Here is a 7,702-nt window from a genome sequence, read left to right as displayed (position 1 = left end):
AAGGCAGCACGACCATAATAGACATAAAAATGCAAAAATTAGCGATAAACATAGATGCATATTTTAACTGCATATTTTTCATTGTTGATAATGTGACTGGGCATCAGATGGAACACGCATTAAGAGTCAACGTAAAAATTTTCAGGATTATGATACACATTTCCGATATTACAGGCTTTATGCCGCAGAAGTAATTTCAACTTCGGCGGATGGATCCTACTGATGCTGTATGTGATCATATCGTAACGTAAGTAGTAATACAGACGCTTCTTTAAACACAATTGCGTATGTTTCGGGGGTGAAATATTTTCATGAGGTCGGTTAATTTCGCGATATCGCTATTTTTGCCGCATTTTTACTGCGACTGGAATGAAAAGAATGTTCTGTGTTATTACAAATAGCAATTATTTAAGAGACAAAGAACATTACATTAACTCCGATGGGTTTGAGTGCCATAGAAAGTATACGCCACAGTAGGGAAGTAATTACAGGTGGCTGTATACTGCAAACAGCTGAGCAGATCAAGTATGAAAATGTTCAGCGTTAGAAGGAAGGTGAATCAAAATACAAAAACATTTTTGGTAAATGCCATGGTAGCTCGCATTGCAACTTCTCTCAGCCCAAATAATAACGTAGAATAGCAATATCATTTTTATGCCGGGTGTAAAGAACACTTTGTTTGTTTAAAAAAGTAAATCGGTATTTTCAGCGCGGTCGGTACATAAGAACGGATCTCGATGTAATAACTGCAGTTCAGTATGTTCTAAAATATAGAGACCATTTAACAGTGCTGTCTACTTCAAAATCAATATAGGTTGACCCCTTCCTTCGTTTAAAATCGATCACGGACATTCTTCTGCTATAAGTAACTGAAACAAACTGGAGTACTTAAATCAGAGTTCCAGTAATAGATTTTGAAACACAGTTCCTTACAGACACGTCAGCCGTCGTAAAACATTCAGCGTCCGGCGTATTTTTTGGAATGTCACCATGTATTGCTTAGCTGTTAGGAGATAAAAGGAAAAAGATGGTGCCGTGATATAAAAAAACGGTAAACACTTTACTCAAAGTGAGAAAGGATACTGAATGACTCAAAAAAAATAATAAATTAAATTAATGCTTTGTTGTTCTTTAGATATATGGTAATGAGAACATTTGATTGACCTTTAAGAAACCTTTGAGCAGAAAGCCTTTTCTCTGTCAATATTTACTTACGAAAGCAATCAACAAATATACCATTATAATGTTGTCTTCTGACTTGTATCTTCCCAAATTCGATGTGTTTTCCAGGAGTACATAGTTCATACGCCATTTATCTATTTCATAAGAATACATACATTTCTTTAAACAACAGCTTGCTATTTCTGCCACTGTTTCTTAATGTGTTTTCTGCTCCGTTATTCTTCATCCTTGAAAACTTCGTGCATTTCTTATTTCTTAGAATTTATGATTCAGTTAATAGAGCAGAAGCGGCTTTGGTTTTTTGATTTTCATCCGTTACGTTTGACGTCTGTGTACAATGTGGCTCCAATATGATTAAATACTTCTGTTTCCCACGTCTGCTTCTACCGACGAAGACGAAAGCATTTATATTGTATGATTATTTTATGTTCCGTTACACCGATACATCGAATACATTCTTACCCTTTAACTGTCACAGTATTATACGTTTCGGGAAAACTTTGCAATTTTGGGTTGTATCTATGAAGTTGAGTTTTGGGATTTGCGGGGCTGTATTTCATTTTTTACTATCAGTGCTTACAGCATACTGACCTAACGAATCACACAATAGAAATGTGCATATAGGGGAGAATAATGAAACACCCTGTCTGGGAAGAAAATCCAGTAAACCACTAGGGTAGGAAATTAGGTAATGCGCGGAATTCTACTGTGTCAGGATTGTGGCGTATCGAGACTGCTATTTACCTTTATGCGATATTATAGCTCCTATTGATCGGCATCTCGTGACCTTCGTTCATCACGTGACAAGCGCCCAAGGGGATATACGTGTTGTTGACACGTTCCTGCAGGACTGCGCAACCACGTCACATACTTTGCGTCAGCAAATTGACTTATTTGCAATACAGGTATCCCTACAGTCAGTGTAACGAGGACTGGAGCATCATGGGCGACCAGCACGGCGACCGCTTTGTGGCTAGAGTTGACGTGTCAGTGGAGAGAATGACACTGGCAGTGATGTGACTGAGGACCACACCGGGCACGGGAATAGTGGTATGTCTTCTTTCCAGACGCGTTCTGGTTCTATGTACTGCGATGGACATATGTGTGTTTAGAGGCTCTGAAGAGCTCGAACATTGCCATCTTCAGCCACTTTGACTGATGAACTATGGCTTAGCGATGAAGCAACATATAATTGCAGACCCGTACCTGTCACCCAGGCTCAGTTATACTCAGTTCCCGGTACCGTTAGAGCCATCGATGCTACGGGAAGTGGTAGCCAATTTATCACCCTGTACACAATCAAATCACTTAAAAATATAACCACATACAGTGTGTCCTAAATTGCAGTTTCAGTTTTGAAACACTGTAGAAAGAGAACCATTACTCAAAATGACGTCAGATTTATGCAGTATATTATTGACGTAGGATGGTGGCAATACAATGGCTATTCTGAGAGTTGCGTACTCCACCATCGGTATTGTTTAGTGTGGATGACTGCAGAGCTTAGGCAGCCAGCCAACAGCCATGGCACTTTTAGTTTGGTAAGCCCATCCACCTCGGCAAGATTTTCCCACATAAGATGGGAAAAATCGGTTCTTAATTGTCCAGAGGCCGAAAACAGCATATACAGCAAAATGACATTTGTTCCTAATTGTCCTGGGGGACAAAATACGCAAAAAAGCAAAATAATGTCGGTTGATAACGGTCGTGAGATTAGCGCAAGACATGTTCAGTATGCTGTTCACCATTGGCTGCTACCAGTTGATATCGAGAAGCAGATTGTTCCTCAACAGATCGGAGTGTCTCAGTTCAGATTGCCTTGCGCAATGCATGTCCAAATTCAGATACTTTCTTCACTGGAACACTGAACACAACATATTTCAGATAACCCCACATGACCGAGCAGTTCTAGGCGCTACAGTATGGAACCGCGCCACCGCTACGGTCGTAGGTTCGAATCCTGCCTCCTGCATGGATGTGTGTGATGTCCTTAGGTTAGATAGGTTTAATTAGTTCTAAGTTCTAGGGGACTGATGACCTCAGATGTTAAGTGCCATAGTACTCAGAGCCATTTGAACCATAACCCCACAGCCAGAAGTCATTCACATGAAGATCAAGTGCTCTGGACGGCCATCATGTAGAGACATGAAGGCTGATAATTCCAGAATTTCCTAGATGCCTCTGCAGCATCCGCTTCACTGGCTATGCGATATGAGGAGGCGCGCCATCTTCCATTAAAATGATGCTATCCACACATCCATGCTACTGAAGTGCTGGAATGCTGTTGGCACGCAAAAGACTCTCATAGCACTTACCAGTGACGGCACAGGTAACTGGACACACAGGACACATCTTCCGTAAAAAATACGGCACTACGATAAACAATGCCGACAACCCGCATTCTGCCTTGCAGAATGAGGTGGTACCGGTTGATACGCGTTCGGATTTTCCGCTGCCCATATTCTGCAATCCTGTGTATTGATATCTCCTTGGAGATGGAAATGGGCTTCGTCTGTCCACAAAAAGTTCCAAGATTATTCACTGGCCACTTCAGTGGAGCAACAAATTCGACAGCGAACGTTTGTCTTGCTGGTAGGTCAGCAGAAATCAACTCCTGAACACGTGTGATTTTATATGCATAGCAATACAAGGGATTTTATTCGTCTTCCTTGTAGGCATGTTCGTCTATTCCCAGTGCACCACATGTATTCACACACCGCTTGGCCCCTGTCCCAGTCCCTTTGTCACATCTTCAAAAATGGTTCAAATGGCTCTGAGCACTATGGGACTCAACTGCTGTGGTCATCAGTCCCCTAGAACTTAGAACTACTTAAACCTAAGGACGTCACGCACATCCATGCCCGAAGCAGGATTCGAACCTGCGACCGTAGCATGTCACATCTTCCACAGACTTCGTATCAACTGCTTTCCCATCTGTGCCACATTGCACATCAAAAGTACCAGTCTTTTTTAATTCTTTTTTTTCTCTCGAATACTTCTCCCCCCTCTCCCCCCCCCCCCTCATGTCAATAATATGCTGTCCAAATTTCAAGTCACTCAGATCAGTGTGGTTCTCTTCCCAATGCGTTTTGAAATTGGAACTTTAACTATGGACACCATATAAAATTAGGATGGTCGAATACATCATTGTAATTGGGGTTAGGTGAGGGAAGGTGCAAAGTGACGACTCCACAGCTGTGTCTGGGATGTGACTGTTACAAGCAGCACACCTCTGGGCTACCCGGCTGTGAAGCGAGCGACGACCAAGTAAGATTATTAGGTATTATGCTCCAGCTCGCCTTCCAAGTACCCCTGAGGAGACGCGGCTTGCGCACCAGCCTGTGTGATGCCAGTTAGGCAGTTCTCCAGCCTGTCGGCCTAGTACAAAGCTGTAGAGGCTGTATGGAGGGACAACTCACTTCCCCTTACGTCGCTCTCACAAGATTTTCAGCGTTTGCTGTTCGCAGACGACCTCGTAATTGTGGCACCGCCGGCCGTGATGGCCGAGCGGTTCTAGGCGCTACAGTCTGGAGCCGCGCGACCGCTACGGTTGCATGTTCGAATCCTGCCCTCGGGCATGGATGTGTGTGATGTCCTTAGGTTAGTTAGGTTTAAGTAGTTCTAAGGGACTGATGACCAAAGAAGTTAAGTCCCATAGTGCTCAGAGCCATTTTTTAAATTGTGGCACTAAAATGTTTTTCTTCTTTTTCTCCTTTTGCTACCGCCTTGTCCCACGGTGTCTCCGGATCCGCACGGTTATGAACGGATTTGGCAAGGTTAGTGTTAAGGGGTGTCCAGATGCCCTTCCTGCCGCCATTCCATACCACCTGGGACGGAAATAGCGTACCCCAGCTGTCTGCGTCTCGTCTATAATCCATGGAATAATACGAAGTGTTCAGATGTCAGCGAGTCGTGTAAGTGAGGGAGAACATGGGGACCAGCCCGGTATTCACCTAGTAGGATGTGGAAAACCGCCTAAAAACCCACATCCAGATAATTCGCTGTGCAGATTCGAAAGGGAGCCGGCGCGCCAACCAAAGTCCAGGAGGTAGTGCATTACCGCTCGCGGCTAACCTGGCGGCTATGGCGCTAAAATGTTCCGAAAGCTAAATTTCAGTTAAGTGCATTGAGTATTTAGTGCGCTGTATTCTCAAAATGCAAACGAACGGTCGATGCGTTGCCTCTCCTCATATGTGACGAACTACACTGAGGTGGCAGACCTCACGATATAGCGAGATGCTTATATACAGATGCCTATAGTATCGTGTACACGGGGTGTAAAAGAGTAGTGTACTGGCGGAGCTGTCATCTTTATTCAGATGATTCATGTGGAAAGGTTTCCAACCTTATTATGGCCACATGACTTGAAACACGGAATGACAGTTGGAGCTAGATGCCTGGGAAATTCCATTTCGGAAATCGTCAGCCAATACAAATCTCCGAGGTCCACAGTGTCGAGATTGCGCCGAGAATACCACATTTCAAGCATTGCCTCCACCACAGACAACGCAGTAGCCGGCGGCCTTCACTTAACGAGCGAGAGCAGCGCAGAATGCTTACAGTTTACGCTGCGCGAAATAACTACAGAAATCAATGTGTGACGTACGACGAACGTATCCTTTATGGCTATTGCAGAAGATGACCAACGCGAAGTGCCTTTGCTAATAGCACAATGTCACCTGCGGCGCTTCTCCTGGGCTCATGACCATATCAGTTGGACCATACACGACTGGAGAACAGTGACCTAGTTATATGAGTAGCGATTTCAGTTAATGACAACTGGTGGTAGGGTTCGAGTGTGGTGCAGACCCCATGAAGCCATGGACCCAAGTTGTCAACAAGGCCTGTGCAAGCGGGCGGTGGCTCCAAAATCGTGTGTGCTGTGTTTACATTGAATGGACTGGGTCCTCCAGTCCAGCTGAACCGATAATCGACTGGGAATGGTTATCTTCGGCTAGTTGGAGGCCATTTTCAGTCATTCGTGAACTTAATGTTCCCGAACAATGATGTGATGTCACAGGCCTACAGTTGTTCACGACTAGTTTGAACAAAGTTCTTGAAGGTTCGAGTTAATGACTTGGCAACCCAGATCTCCCAAAATGAATCCCACCGAACATTTATGGGACATAATTGGGAAGTCAGTTCGTGCACAAAATCCTACACTTTCTTAAAGATGGACAGCTATAGAGGTAGCACGGCTCAGTATTTTTGCAGGGGCTTCCAGCGACTTGTTGAGACCACGCCAAATAGAGTTGCTTCACTATGCCGGGATAAACGAGGTTAGATACTGTATTAGGTGGTATCCCATGAGTTCATCACCTCAACGTATTTTATTTAAAATTGAGAATCAGTAAAATAAATTATTATTTTTTTAAGCTTTGAGTTTTTCGAATAGTGTTGGTTCGATTCAGTCTTATTTTCTGTCACCTCTTGCGCTGACAGTTTCATAGCTACGTACTGTATCAGTCATTCTTACCACTGTGTTGCTCGATTTCATCTCTGATCAGCTGCGAGTGAGACGAAATTGTACTGAGTCCATTTCACTTGCAAGTGTATATTACGTCACAGGTATTTAAGAGACACTTGATATCATGTCGTCTGTCTTAAAGCCCGGTGGTGTAGTAAGATAATTTATAGTATTACGTTACATTGTCCACCGTCCGAATTTAATTCTACTTGTATTTTGTCGCATTCCAGGCCATCGAACTGTATTTTAACAACGCAGCACAACGTAAGGTTTTACTCTAACTCAGATATTTTCGTTTTCCGTGCAATGCCACAAATGATCTCTCTTAATTTAGTTTTCAATTTTTATTCTGTTGGATAATTGTTTAATAGGCATTTGTTATATGAATTTTAACTGTATTACCTCTATTGTATATAACATACAGTTGAAAGACTAAAACATGTTTCATAATTCCACAACAGATTTACGTCAACAATGTGGGCCGACAATTGTGTAGATCAGTCATTCGATCCTTCCTGAAAAACTGAATGACCTGCCCTTCTATCCAGTCACTAGCTGCTCATAGTTGCTCAAGTTACCTACGAGAAACTGGTGCTAGAAGGGGAGGTAGGTCTTTCGCTTAATAGTCTCTGTCCAATCTTACAAATAACTCATATGGCCTAAATGCCTTCCCACTTCAAAGCAATTGTAGTTGGTTTTCTATTCCTTGCTGAGTTATCTCAATATCTGTCATTTCTAAATTGGTATAGTAATTCTATGAGGGATCATATTGCAATCATCCACGATGAAATTGTTTCGGAGGACAAATCCAGTATTTCGGTCTTGTCTCTGTCATTTTCCTTTAGGTACCATTATGATCACTGAGCGACTGAGCCTCTTATTAGTTTCACGTAAAACCAAAATTTCTTAATATTTCAGCCATATCGGTTGATCAAACTTTATTTTCAAAGTAATTAAAAGCATCTTTCACTGCTCTACTTAGGCTCATTTTCGTTTCGTTTAGCTGTTTCTTGTCAGATAGGACACGATTTTTGTTCAGTCTACGATAAAACA

Source organism: Schistocerca gregaria, chromosome 3 (genome assembly GCF_023897955.1).
Source record: "Schistocerca gregaria isolate iqSchGreg1 chromosome 3, iqSchGreg1.2, whole genome shotgun sequence".
In the NCBI taxonomy this organism is placed as follows: Eukaryota; Metazoa; Arthropoda; class Insecta; order Orthoptera; family Acrididae; genus Schistocerca; species Schistocerca gregaria.
The sequence above is the reverse complement of the archived record's forward strand: the minus strand, read 5'-3'. Positions refer to the sequence as shown.